This window comes from Mugil cephalus, chromosome 21, assembly GCF_022458985.1.
Source record: "Mugil cephalus isolate CIBA_MC_2020 chromosome 21, CIBA_Mcephalus_1.1, whole genome shotgun sequence".
Classification (NCBI taxonomy): domain Eukaryota; kingdom Metazoa; phylum Chordata; class Actinopteri; order Mugiliformes; family Mugilidae; genus Mugil; species Mugil cephalus.
The window spans coordinates 18,144,798-18,160,023 of NC_061790.1; the positions used below are offsets into that span (position 1 = coordinate 18,144,798).

General features: G+C 39.5%; 1 protein-coding gene across 1 annotated transcript in view; it reads left to right on the top strand.

The window, feature by feature from the left end:
* The first annotated feature begins 1,355 nt into the window (after nucleotides 1–1,355).
* opn5 (opsin 5) overlaps nucleotides 1,356–15,226 on the top strand; it is a 60,612-nt gene continuing 46,741 nt past the window's right edge. The window contains exon 1 of the mRNA XM_047573065.1: nucleotides 1,356–1,599. The gene's annotated coding sequence lies outside the window, so the exon portion shown is untranslated. The remainder of the gene's footprint in view (nucleotides 1,600–15,226) is intronic.

Here is a 15,226-nt window from a genome sequence, read left to right on the forward strand (position 1 = left end):
TTGCCGTGACATGGACCACTATAGGGGTTATGCATGGGCTTTTTGATGGCTAGGTTGCTTTTTGAGTAACTATAAATATGATTCATACTTTGTTGTTTACTGCACAACCCAATAAGTTTTGGCGTCTTCAGTTTTCTTCTACACCATGGAAAATAGCAAAAAACAAAAATAAATAAAATACAAAAGCTGCACAGTACATCATGAGCCTACAGCTGGGACAAGTGGTGTTTTATGGAAATTTTATGGCAACATTTGTTTTATTAGATAAGATTTAAATTTGTACATAAAGAGGATTATCATGATTACAAGGTATTCTTATGCAAATAAATAGTAAATCTCCTTCATGAGCTGCAATATTAAAACTCTTAACAAGATATTCTAGCCCTGGGATCCATTTGTTCTCCATCTCTTTAGCAGTTCTGAATGAGTCAGAGTTTAGTTTGGAGTCAGACACTGCCAAGATGGGCTAACTGTCAGACAGACAGACAGACTTTAGATAATGTCACACTGAGTAACTATGGGACTGAGACACTTTAAAATGTCTTTATATCTCATATCTGTACACAAATGCTATATATTCCATTTAAATAGGACTGTAGATTGAACTGTATATTTCTTTTGTAATTCTTACTTACTACCTCATTCCTTTTCTATTTTTTTTTTAAGATTATTTTTATTTTAGTTTGCCTTATTTCATTTTCATTTTGACTCTTATTCCTATGTCTAGTTCACATATGTTTTTTTGTCATCCTGAGACTTTTGGACAAAACTATTTTCCTGTGGGGATCAATAAAGTGATCTTGAATCTTGAATCCCGAGCCACTTCACTGAGCTCCAAAAATCCTATCTTTACTTAGAATCCATGCTTGTAACATGCAACTACAATAGTCGTCGTGAAGTGTTAAGAGGCTTCAAGGCGGTCACAAGATGCTGGCTCTAAAAACGAAATCTCTGGCTTCCATAGACTCCCATTCAAAAAACAGTGTGTCTCATGTAATAACCTGTTGAAGTGATTATTGTGCCTTCAATTATGTTCCCTTCTTTTTGTAGCACATGTTGTGAGGAATGTTTGGTAGCCTCTCACTTCATTGGAAGGTCTTGTTTGCAGTCATTGGCATGCCCTTCCATCCACCCATTGCTCCTCCCTCTAGCCCAGATCGAGTCTAATGGCCTGTTCAGACTTTACGCTCAGACAACCAATCTGGGCTATCCGATCTTAAGTGGCCAGCTTTTAGATGTATTGAGACGCAGTCGACCAGTCACTGTTATCTGCTGCGAGGCTCTGATCGCGTCTATTTCACTCATCGAGGGGTGCCGAGACAACTTTTTTTATTTTGAAGGATCTCGCCGGAAGTTGGTTTGGAGCGCACAGAGAGGGGAAAAAAAAGAAGCGCTTACCAAAGCCGGACTGACTGACTGACTGACTGACTGCATGCAGCTGCTCACCGGGTGGATCAGAGCGTCTCCGCGGCTCAGAGGAGAAGTGGGAGTAGAAGCTGAGCAGCGTTTCATCTGAACCGTTTACTCCAGCCTGACGCGGAGCTGCTTACTCCGTAAGGAATTAAAACTTCGGAATGACCGATGCCCGATGATCAGAAGGTGAGTGATGAGCCGGAAAAAACAAAGCAAAATAAAAACTCCACTTTAGGACTGTGTGTCCACTTTCCAGAAGAACGGAACTCCTCCAGTTTCGCGTAAACGCCACTTTACGGAGCGCGGGATCATTTTATCCCTGCAACTATGTCAGTATTTACTGTCTAAATATATATATATATATATACACACACATATGAAACGACACGGCGTGAAGTGAGTTCTAGCAGCTTGTCAGAGAGCAGCACCGTGACACATTCATCAGCAGTTCAGTCAGGACATCTCCAGACAAAAGACCAGGCATTTTCAATTTATTTATTTATTTACTTTATATATAAATAATAAATATCGTATTAACTGTTTTTAGAGATTGACTTTACTTCCCCGTTGTCTACAAAATCCACAGACTCCCTCTTTAAAAACACTGTTTTCCTTCCACCTGACACCTAACTGATAAACACTGCATGCTTTATTGGCTTTGTATTTTAGGAAAACATCTGATCAGAAGTGAAGTGAGCCACGTTTAATGTATAGAGCAACGAAGACAGGTCAAAGCCCTCGATAAACATCTTAGGAACAGATCATGTGTGATTTGCATTGACTGTCGGCCCCGACCAGAACACATAAAACCTTTATATGCAGTGGAGCTACGTTTTATCTGAGGGCTGGGGAGGATAGTCGTTTTTTATTTACCTTCTTCCTAAATCATGTTTATATCCAGCTCTAATCAAATCAGGAGAAGGGTCAAAGTGATAAAACTAATGTCTGAGAGGCTCCAGGGTCCCAGATTTAAGGTGTTCCTGACTTTTGTTGGGAGTGTGGAAATCTCTGTGTACTAGTTTGTGTTTAGAAATGTGAATAGAACCTAGTCCCAGTCTGAATATTATATACAGTGGCCATGTTTGTTATTCCTTTGTGATACTTATGGAAGACATTGTAATTTCCTCTATTAGAACACAGTATATCATTCATTTGTCCAAACCCATAAGTATCTGAGAAACATATGATAAACTATTCCTCAAGGTTTTTGTAATGATCATCTTAAAAATTGCTGATTTAGTGTGTGACGTAATAGTAGTAGAAAAAACAGTCTGATCCTTTAATAATAGTAGTAATAGTATTAAGCATTAGCATTAGTAGTATTAAGAGTATGCTCCTAATAGCACTAGTACTCTTACTAGCCTTACTACCAAGTTAAAGTGGTAAACTCTTACAAGATGTTTTTAACGGAAGTTAAAGTGCTGATGAGATGCACTTAAAGTAGCAGAGCCGCAAACAATAAGACACTGTAATCAGCAGGTTTGCCTTTCAAATCAGTTTCATTCTCAAACCTTGAAACAGGAAAGAATCAGACAAGCTTCACTGTGCCCAGATTCAGAAAAATTAACTGCTGTTTTGGAAGACACCTGAAAGAGTTTAGTTTGCGTTGCTCATGTGCAGACGTATTCTTGTTGTATACATAGCTCTGTGTGTTGTTTGAACAGTGCTTTACATTTCAGACGCAGCTCAAGTTTTGCTTGAAAGATATAACCACTAAAAGTAAAACTGAAGTGTAAAAGTAACTCAGTAGTTGACTTCAGCACTTTTTGATTTGTTGTTGTTTTGTTATTGTCGCCTGTTGTGTATCGACAGAGTGTGATGTTCAGCCTCATCTAAAGTATGTGATGGAATAAGCGAGACAGGAGTTGTCTTTTGAGGAAAGTTTGTGGCAGGTGCCAGTGAGATCCATGTCATACTTGGATATTAGAAATATGTCAGTTAGGATGTGTAAGAATCACACGTAAAAGATGGGAGATTATGCTGTATGCATACAGGACTTTAAATTGTTCACACCGCAGTGACAAGCACCGGGAGCAACTCGGGTTCACCATCTCGCTTAAGGACACTTCTGCATGCGGTCCAACCTCTAAGCTTTCTGGTTTGTAGACTTCCTATCGAGCCACAGTCCCAAAATCACGAATCAGAACAGATATCGTCATAGTTCTGTATCTATATATTAAAAAAAGGAGGCAGTGTGTATTTTTAAGCTTTTACTAGAAGTTTTAAACGAGCACATTCAAAATCACCTTGACAATATATTTGGGTCGTTATTGCCGCTACATTGAGTTGAACTAAACTGAGATTGCTTATAAGTAATAACCCCATGCTACATTTTTTCAGTGATCAACTCATAATAAAAAATAAGTGGCATGGATTAGGTTGTGTTTGAGTCTAATTCAGCGTGATTCGTTGCTTAGGATTCATCCTAATAACATCTGAATTGAAGGCTCTCTGTTAATGTTTTCTGTCATAGCTGATATATTTATTTCATTGATTAAATCATTCGTCTATACCACATCATGATGTGTGTTTTTTAAAGCTGCAAAAATACATTAACTGAATCCTTCTTTTTTATATGTTGTTTTATATGTTTTTTTGTATAATATTTTAAGAAAATCATGTCTGTTATTAATTGTTTGGTATTTTTTGGAATTCTCTGCAAATTTTGCGAAAGTATAAAAGCATTGTGGTGCACAGCTTCTGGATGCTTCTGATGACATAGAGCTTTTAAATCTCTGTACTTTCATTTTTCTCTAAATAATCAGTTACCTGCTAGAACAGTTGGACGTGGATTACCCAGCTTTTGGTGAGGACTATATTCTTGGGTGGATGAATACGGAACAGTTTTTCTACACAAATAGAATTCTGTGGCTCCATGGACGCATAATATTTCTAAGTATGACGGATTCATTGCTGGTTATAGAAAGCCCATTGGATTTATTGACAATCTGATACAGGGTGTGACCAGATTTAAGTGGATCTTGATGAAGCTTGTCAGATAACACTGAGACCAGCAGATTAATGTGATAGGTCTCATAATGTTTCTCAGTCGGCCCGGGGCTGACCCACTGCTCACAAGATCTGCCTTGGTTTCAACAGCTGTATAAGTGTGGCTTATCGTAACTTGACTTTGTTTTGCTCACATGTCAGAACATGTGATTGTATACAGTAATCATTAATTGTCTTCACACCTGCTCGAGTGTTATCGCTCTGCTGTCGTCACTGTTTTTGTAGCTGCTTCATTCTGTGTGAATCTGTTAGGGCTGCACGATAAATCGTTAAAAAATCACAATCTCGATTCACACATAGACGTGATCTCATTTCGAAACACAATGATTCTTAAGCATTTAATTTCACGAGCCGCATCACAAACAAATGCTCCCATTTCTTCATGGACTTTTTCAAGCGCCCCTAAAGGCATCACTTCCGCTGACTCCTCCCTCGACCTATGGTAAAGCGTCTTTACAACATGTGATTCCGTTTCCGTCAGTGGCGGAAGCCCGTCTGCAGTTGAGTGTCTTGAAACAGTGATGGAGAGAAGCAGAAAGAAGCCAGTGGTAAAGAGAGTTAAATGGATGGCGAAGAAACAGGTGGTAGTGGCGAGAGTCACCCACAGACCCAGACTCTACTTGAATGACCATTTGAATGTATTGTTTTTTTTTTATTATTTGTTAAAGTTCATCAGTGCAATAAACATTTTGTAAAAAAAAAAAAAAAAAAAAAAAAATCATGCCAAAGAATCAAGATCTCAGTTCTCAGTTCAATTTTTTCCAGAGTCATGCAGCCCTACAATCTGTCTGTGAGTGTCACACACACGCTCAACATTTTAAACACATGAGTTTGATGCTGTTTGATATAGGGAGCATTAAGTAATCCAGGTCTTATCTGAATGTTGCAGACCAGAGAAATAGTTCTGTTAGATGTTTGATGGAGGGCTGCGGGCATTGTTGTGCAGGTGTGCCTTTACTCCGAGCTGTTAGATGTTGCCCCCTGCGCTGGCTTCAAGGCCTCATTTTCAACCACAATGCGTCTCACTCTGCATTAAATCACCATCGCACCAACAGGTTCTACTTAATGGACAAGGTACTCTATATTCAGGGGAAATAAAATCAGGATTTTTATATTTACTTGTAAAATAAAACAAAACCTGTAGAGAGGTATGTATGCACCGTAGAGACATCTAGTATTTTTGTCTTTAAAGCTCACAGATTTATGTGATGCGCCCAGGGAACGGCAGCTTCATAACTGGAACATTTTGTTTTTTCTAGGGTAACAGCAAAGCTGTTTACTGGCACTGTAGAAAAACAATCCTATACAATCTTTTTTTTTTTTTTTTTGCATTTTTTATCTTTTAAGAATAGATTTAAATTTTTTTTTAGCTATATCTCCACTTAAGTCAGTATGCAGAAGAATTTATTAGAACGTGAGACATGGACACAAATATCTGACCTGCTGTCAATTGAGCAGGCATGTCTTCTTAAATTAACAAAGGGTCATTAACGCATAACAATTAAGTGAATTATTTTTTTGGCTCTGCTGTTTCCACTTTGTTATCCTCAAGAATCTTACTGAAGGGAGAGGAAAGGGAAAACTCTTTGCCCCTTTTCAGTCCCAAATCCATCTGGTTCTTGTCCCTCTCCCTGGTCAGCTTCAGGCAGATGTGTCCCTCGCTTCAGTGCTTCCTCTATTTTTCAGGTTTCTCAGCCATGCTTTTGCAGAACGCCTTGAGACATTTGTAATTGTTACTGGCGCTATGACAATTAAATTAAATTGAATAAATGGAGGGGCATTAACAAACTCCATCTTTGCCAATAAATCTCTTAAAAAACATATTGGATGGGGAAATTCTTTAAATGATGATGACACTGTATAACTTACAGTTTGATAAGTGCAACATTCTGTGCTATGCTAAGCTATGCTATGCTATGCTATGTTGTTTCTGACTGTGTTCAGACTTGATGATTCCAGCCAGTACTCTTTAGCCATGGTACACCAACCACCTAAACATATATCTAAACATATATTTATCACTGACACCTCCTTGCTAGACTATGACAGTACAGTCTTTTGACAGGTTCACCGCAAGCATGGGTACTGGTTTTTAACATTGAATTGTGACAGAATAGGGATTTATCTTGTCTTACATGAGCTTTCTCAACCCCCTCATGGTCTTGTACTGTGTGTTCCATCTGACTGTTGTGCTTCTCTGCCTGGTCCCAAAACATTGAGCTCTCGTTGATCGTCCTCCCCCTGTTTTAATGCTGAGAAAGAGATAACCTCACCATTTGGTTCCTACTGCCAGAGTTTTCTGGATGTCATTGCTTCTTCCAAAATCAGGCCTTCCAAGCGGAAAGCTGAACAATGGCTAAATGACTCAAGCTTGAGCTGAGTGGAGGGGAGTGCAGGAACAAGGAATGCCGGTGGAAAACAAATAAGCTGCAAGTGTTTGTCGACATTTTAAAGAATTGGAAGAGACACCAGAAAGCTGTCAAAGCTCCAAATACTAAATTTAAATTTGTTAATATCAACATGAATGAATACAGTTCAACTGAAAAGAACCCTTAATGCTGTTATTAGTACTCCCAACCTGGTGGTCTGAGCATATCTTAAATATTTAAGATTGGTCCCATTAGAGCACTCATCTCACTTTCTTCCACTTACCCACCCCTCAATATAACCTGCTATGTCGTCTGGGGGTCTGGTCAGGGATGGCAGTCAAAGACGGTGGTCTTCCTTCAGGATCAATAGCAGTGAATTTTAAACATGCAATAAAACATCCATCCATCTGCATGCCAGAGAGTCCTTGAACAAGAGCACAACCCAATTTCCTCATAGCTGTTGACACTGTGTGTGAATGTTGGATAGACGTGTGATTGTGACTCTACCGTGCTTTGATTAAGCTGTATGCATTTGAGGGAATTTACTATCTCATTGCTCCTTTTGATACTTGAGAGCACAGGATCCTCCTCTCTCACTTAGGCCATGTCCACACATACCAAAACAATCTTTTTTTCTCTGTTTTCCTTGGCGTTTTATTGCAAAACTGCTTCTGGTTGTAGAAAGGCTGTTGTACATTTCCCAAGCCTATGCGTGGCGCTGTTTCAGCCCAACAAAAGAAGAAGAAGAGGCGGAGCATGCACATCAACCCAGCGATAACTGTGCTGTCACAAGCCTGTAGTCCGCCATTGATGTTGTTGACGTCGGGTGCTAGAGGGGCGAGGGGTGGGGCGATGACATCATCGTGTCTGTATCAGGCGTCCACATGAATGAAGAAAAGAAACCGCACAGGCTCCATATTTGTCTTTTTCACCCTGGGACCTGGATTCAAAAAGGTGCAGAAACACGGCAGAAACGTGCACGAATTACACTCTTTCACCAAAAAATCATATTCATGTAAACGTGGCCTTAGGGGTTATCAAAGATACTGCTTTGAAGTGACCTACCTGTCTCACAGAAATGTCCCTCAGGGTTTTATTCCCTCAACTAGGGACGTCTAGATCAAGTGTTTTTGTCCCCTGATCTGATACCGGTCGTTTATGTTAAGTATGAGCCAATCCGCGTCATGTTCCGATCTTAAATTAATAGAATGTTGTCCCCTAGAGATTCATAAATGCTTTTCTTATCTGACTTGTATTCTCCTACTCCTACTCCTACTCTCACATGTGCAGTGTGCGACTGGAATAATTCCAATAAGTAGGGCGGCCAAAGCTAATGCAGCGAGGAGAGGGTAGACCAGCCCATTCAGAAATGTGCTGCTCTACCACCGTAACCCTCTGGATTATTTTTTGACTCACATTGTCTCAACAAAAACATACCCTTATTTTAAATGAAGCATTCAGTATTTGTTTTTATTTATTTAAACTTTCAAAAACTTCAATCAGAATAAATCTGTTGCCTTGATGTTGAAAGTCTCTCTTCTACAACCACGTGCCCCTTTAAGGTCACTGAGATTTGCTTACCACTTGCTTCTGGTTCTCCCAAGAACGGGACTGAAGCTCAGGGGAGATCGTGCTTTTGCAGCTGCAGCCTGCAAACTCTGGAACAATTTGTCTCTGCATGTTAGGCCTAGACACTGCCTGTTTTTAAATGCGGTCCTAGAGCTCTTTTTATTCCTTGGTGTTGAACTGTGTTTGAGATTAGTTTCCTTTTTAAGTGTGTTTGACTGTGTGTCCATTTTTGGACGCTTTTAAAACTGTTGAGACAGCACGTTGGTCTACTTTGTTTCTTTTAAAAGGTCTTCATAAATAAAATGGACTAATTGAATTTGAGAGTTGTAAATATTTATATTTTTAAATGGAACATATTCGTTTTTCAATTATAACGCTGGCAGAATTTAATTATTTTTCATGTTTGAAACAATGAGTCCATGATTCCAAACAGGGGGAAACAAAGGCCCATTTTATTTTCAAGCCAGGGACAGCAAACATTGAAGAATGGCATTGCTACCATGGCTTAGCTGATTTGCTGGCCAGTTAATTAATCTAATGTTAGTTTCATGAACGTACGCTTATCAAGTTTCACGTAGAAGACCTGGAAATGAAAAAAACATCATTGCTTTTGTATTGACTTTAGCAAATCAAAGTTCACTTCGAATGTCAAAAGGCTTTCAGGATAAGGGGCTGACTAATATATAATGCCACATCTGTTCTGTAATCTTCCTCCAATCCAATAAACGGATAAAGGACAAAGGCTGCCTCTAAATAGAGTTTGTGTACTTGTACTTGTGCCATGGGAAATATGCAAAAAAAATGATAATGTTGGCCGAGACTTGAGAACATCGCTACAAAGGCTATCAATTTAGCAAACTAACTATTGACATTAACATAACGTAGGAAATGCAGCAATGCAAACTGCCTAAAATTTGTGTTTGTTAACTCACCACCCACTCTTTACATGTCACATGTATCCAAAGAAAATTGAAGTGATCAATTTTTCTTGGCATTGGAATTAATGATGGGTCACTAATGTACCTACACTAGCTAGTAAACTAGTTAGCTAACGTTTTCTCACTTTATAGCGTGAATCCAGGTTATGAATTGTCTGTTAAACTTTTCTATCTATCTATCTATCTATCTATCTATCTATCTATCTATCTATCTATCTATCTATCTATCTATCTATCTATCTATCTATCTATCTATGCATACCTGTACTGTTCCTTTGAACATATAAAGAGCATCTGTAAATACCTAAATGTAGATCAGGGGCTCGATTATAAGTCAGAGGGGCATGAGGACTCTGATAAGGCTGATTAATCTAATTGTAACCATGGTAACCTCTGGGAAACTGTATTTTGTTTATGATAGCAACTTCATAGTAAAATCTTCAACTGTGTAGTAAATATGTCAGTGCTTTTTTTTGCTGGAGTTAGTAGGAAAATAAATTATTAATGGGAAATGGTTCTCTTTCATGGCTTACCCCCTTAGAGTGACTGGTTAGAGATAAAAACTAAAAGATGAAGAATTTGCTGCAGCCACAATGAGGACAGTCAGCGCTCTCACATGCAGAACTTGAACGTGCTCTTCACAGTCTTGTATTACTGAACCTTTTCCAGGTTTATTTTTTAAGCACTGAAGCACTGAAATGCAAACTGAAAAAACAAAACAAAAAAATGCCATAGGTTGTATTTGAAGGTGTACCTGTTTACTTATTAGTAAGTAATAAGTAAAGAATCAACTGATGGTGTCTCAGCAGTCTTGTTCCACAGAAAATCTCTGTGGTCTCGTTTTACTCTCACTGCTAAAGTTGCTTAAATTGGCAAATTGGTATAAGCTACTGGAACAGGACATTCTTAGACATTAAAAGAGTACAGAGAGCTGATGGTACTTTACAAATAACCCTGGTGACCTATGGAAACAGCATCTAGATGAACACTCAGACAACTGAGATCTCTGAAACTCAGTAATTCGTTGCTCCATTATCCGCAAACTACTGGCAACTACTATCACAACTGGATTTGACTGTGGTACGACAGAAATTGTATGTCACCCGCTGGTAATAACAGTGGCTGGTATCAATAAATCCTAAGAGTGGCTGGAAAAGCCTGGACTGAAAGGCAGCTCTGAGGCACTAATCATGGCAGCACGAGGTCACGGATTACCACTGCAGGAGCAACCCTAGGTGCAGGGGCAGGCTATGCAAGGTGCAGGCAAGGCACATGGAATGCCTTAACCACGTTGTTGGCACAGTGTACATAAAACATCTGGAAATCCAAAGTTTGGAGTGGGACATCTCTGAAAATAGTTGAGAATGACTGAGTGTAACTGAAGTACGGTTTCTACCTCTATGGGACTAGACAATATAACCTACGCATGTAGCTTACATGGGTGGGAGCCATTTATACTTGTTTACTTGTGTTATTTTTTTTTATTTTTATTTTTTTTTGAAAATACCCTTTAAAAAAGGAAATTTCTTGAGAAAAATAAGTGCAATTTGGGCACATTGCCGTGTGCTGTTTAGTCTTGGTCTCAGTGTTGTGTTCTGTCCACTTCTTTGATTAGAACAGTGGTGTCAGACTCAATCCGACGGCCCGACCAGAATGGATATTTACTGTATATATAATGCGACACAATTCTTCTTTTCTGATGTATTATCAGAAATCATTCATGCAAAAATATGAATTTAACATTTTCCAAACATGCGGGACGAAAGCAATGAAGAGCAGAGCGAACTACAGGGCTAATCACTTTCAGTGTGTCTGTATGTTAGTGTTAACTGACTGGTGTTTAGCTGTAGTGGTGTTATTATTAATATCTTAGTAATTTTTCTGTTTTCTGTCTGCTCTGTATGGTACCGTGGAACAGTAGGCCGATTAACCGATTTAGACAGTTGTCTGCAAACAGGTACAGCGTTACTAAGTGTTTGCGTTATAATCTCTGTTAACACACAGTGGTATTTAGTGCTCCAGTGCTCGTGGTTTGCGCTTTTATCGGTTAACTGCATGGACTGATGGAGCTTCAGAGTGCTGCGCTGCCTTACTCTCTCGATACAATGAATGGTGGTGCCGAGGCAACCATGAAACTGATGAGTTTGTCAATAAAGTTGGGAGGGGCCGCTGATTGACTGCCTGATTCTAGTTCAGCTATTGCAATGCAGTCTGAGATTTGTAGTAAAAATGGTGCACAGGCAAAATACCCGCAGGCCTATTCTGATAGATAATAATAATAATGCAATGGTTTTATATAGCACCTTATCATAGACAGTCAAAGTCTTTAAAATTGGATTGCATTATTAATTGGATTGCATTATTAATTCACTCACACCCTGGTGGTGGTAAACTACCTCAGTAGTCACAGTTGCCCTGGGGCAGACTGACGAAAGCGTGGCTGCATATCCACGCCTACGACCACCAAAAGCATTACTCATACACCAGGGAGCATACACCTGTGGGCAGCGTGGGTTAAGTGTCTGCTACTTCCACCCCAGATATGAAAATGTCATCTTGTAGATGTGGCCCACGTTAGGGTCTGCATAGTGTCTGCATAGTGTCTGCATAGGGTCTAGGCTGACACCGTAGCTACGACATCAGATTGACGCGGAAGTATCAGCCACCTGTGACAAGACAGTAACGGCTAACCAACCAGATATAATAGTGGTGGACAAACAGCGGTAGTGATAACAGTTAACAATGCGGGGTGATAGAAACATGAGAAACTCGTTGGAGAAATACCAAGGACTGAAAGAGGAATTAGAGAAGATGTAGATGGTGAAGACAACTTTGCTTTCTTTGGTGATCAAAACATATGTATTATGTCCTGCAGAATATATATGATAACTAGATGCACCCTTACATACAGGCAACTGCTAACATGCGCGCTGTTAGCAAAAGCTTTACCATTTTTCTGATGAAACATACATATAGCAGATTGTTAACTTATCATTACCCTCAAACTAATATTACCCAGGCTTCTCTAGTGACATGTAATAACTGTGGTGTGACCTCAATCCCATGGGAATTGGCCATGTCCACAATTAGTAGATTAAAAATCACACTCCATAAATAATGTACCGTATTTCTCCAAACACCTGTGATTAAACCAATCCCGTATGAATCAGCATCTCTGGAGGATGTTGCTACGCAGCATGGAGGCCCATTCACAGAAAAAAGACATCTCAGAACCATCAAAAGGGTGAAACTTGTGGAATGTATTGGATTCTGTTACATTATTGATGCATTAATGTGCAACATCCGTGACATGGAGCTGATTTAAATATTGCCAGGTGGTTTGTGAATGGGTTCAATTCAGATTTTTTTTTAATTACTAAACTGCATCTGCAGAGCAACTGAAGCTATCAAAATGTGCAATAGTGTAAAAGGTACAATGTAAAGCAGTAGAGTCTTGAAATAAATCCAGGACGATGTCATTAGAAAACGTCAAAGTTCACTTGTCACATGTGTATGCAATGTGTACATCACGTGACCTCCCCATGCTATACTAATCGTGTCCTAATAGGGTTACACCCACTTCTAATAAACAACAAGCAGCCATTTTACCTTGTTGTATTTCAGGGTCTCAGACTGCGTTCTGTGCCTGGTTAGTGTTGCCTGGGCCACATGAGTGAAAAGCTGTTTCCCAATTAATACTTTACAAGTCTGCTTTAATTAATTGTGATAAAATGGACAAGGTTGTGAGGCATTATCAACATCTTCCACCGCTGTTTGCACAAGAGTATTGCCTGGGGACATACTGATTTACGTGAAGTGCTGAGTTATTGTATCGGTGAAGCGGGATTTGAATGCATTTTAAGCTCAAACATCAGGTTTTGTTTTAAAGTCCGATCTTGTCTGCGCAGATGTGTACTTCTGAACTGGTTCATGTCAGACTTTGGTGCTGGTGTTTTGTAAGACATGTTGAAGGATGCCTTTAAGTGCAAAGTGCTTAAAGTCTTTAATCACACGTTCGTAAGTATGAATCTGCTAAAAGCAAGTGCCCAACACACGACCCGTGAGCAGTGCTCTTTGATATCCACGAGCAACCAAAGATGGGGAAAGGCATTGCAGCCAGTGCTTTAAAGGAGTCAGCAGATAAAGTGCAGTGTGTCAGACTAGAGGATAAAATGGCTTACAGCATAGAAATTTGTTCTTATGTGATACTGTTTTGTTTAATCTGTGTGTAGAGGTAATCTGAGATAGAGAGTTAGAGAGATAACAAACAAGCCACTAGTGAAATCACATAAAAAAATCTTTACTCAAACATGTCAATCACTTAAATTGGAGAGACATGGACCACAGTTAACCTAATTATATAGGTCAGTTTGCTTTAGGACCTATGCCAAATAACGGATGATGTGTGGGTTTCATTGCTTCGTTAAAACTGGAGCCATGAACTGGATTACGTCGGCTGCACGCATCTAAAATGAAAGAACTGAAAGAAGACGTGTGTCAGTCTTGTGACCCCTCAACGTACTGGATAGTGGATGCACAGGATTTCACAGCTCGTACTTTAGACTTGTATGAATGCACAGCACAATCTATTTTGTTAAGAGGGTTGCATAGTTAGGCTGTCTTCACCTTTCAAAGACTGGAATAAAATATGTTCACCAGTGACACCAATCTCATTATTAAATCATAGTTAAAGCTGCTGTGGAACATTGTGCTCAGAATCAGACATCAGGCATCAGTAAGATTTTACTGGTATTGATGCCATTTTCGGTTCTGCTTATCGTTCCGATTCTTTATGGATTCCCTTATCAATTCCTCCTGTGAATTTTTGGTTTACAAAAAGTAGATGTTTGCGGACTAAACAACAGAAATTTTATTGAGTTTCTAAACGAGAGATAAGAGCTTGTGTAATAAAACAAACAGGAAATTGGTCACTGGATCCTCACTAGCACTGCTCTGCTGAGACTTAGCGATAGCTGCACTCCTTGACTGGAGATGGTGGAACACACGTAACTCTTGGTATTTAATGTCGTGTGTCATCAACAAATGCTTGAACGTGTCGGTGGTGCTGTCGCCCTTGCTGAAAACTCCGTTTACTGTCCCTTCTGGTTAAGTGAAGCCACACTTCACTCTCCCCGCCATCGTGTCTTCCCTGTTGTCACGCGACCGTCACATGATGTGCTTAGACGTAAAAATTCTTCTTCTTCTTCCGTTTTATGGCGGTTGGGAAAATACTTTTAGGTGCATTACTGCCACCATCTGGACTGAAATGTAAAGGTTTGGCATGAAAAGTGTCGAGAAGAGGAATCGATAAGCATAAAGGCTAATGATGGCTAATGGTTCTTCTGAAAAATAGACCTGCCTAATATGTTGATCAGCTGAGAAATGCTGTGAAGCTCACAGAGTTCACTGCCTCTTCCAAAAACCACAATTACTTGTGTAATTCACTGTTAAAAGGGATATATTCTAGCCACTTTAAGTATCATTTCCACAGCCTCTTGGAAATGTGTCATATTTCAAACAGGGTCATCCTTTCATGTCATATTGGAAGCGAGAGTGACCAAATGTGGTATGTTTAGAAAATTAGCATGTTCCAAGGATATGGTGTAGGCGGTGAAATGGGCAGCAGGCCTGGATCTGAAGATCTGTCAATTTCACACAAGTCTAGAAATGCCTCCCTAGTTATAGATTTGAATTGTTGTGACATGATGTGATGTGTTGTGGTTTTTGCTTTGTTGCCATGGCTCCATTTTGAGGCACACAATCAATAGTTTGGTCCGTGGAGGCAGTGGCCAGGATGAATTTAAGTGAAAAGAACAGAACAGCACAATACGCTGTACTGTTGACTTACAGGTCAGTTCACTCATTTGAGTCAGCCTGAATATGGATTTTATTCTTCTTTGTGTCATTACAACTGGAATACGTTACAAT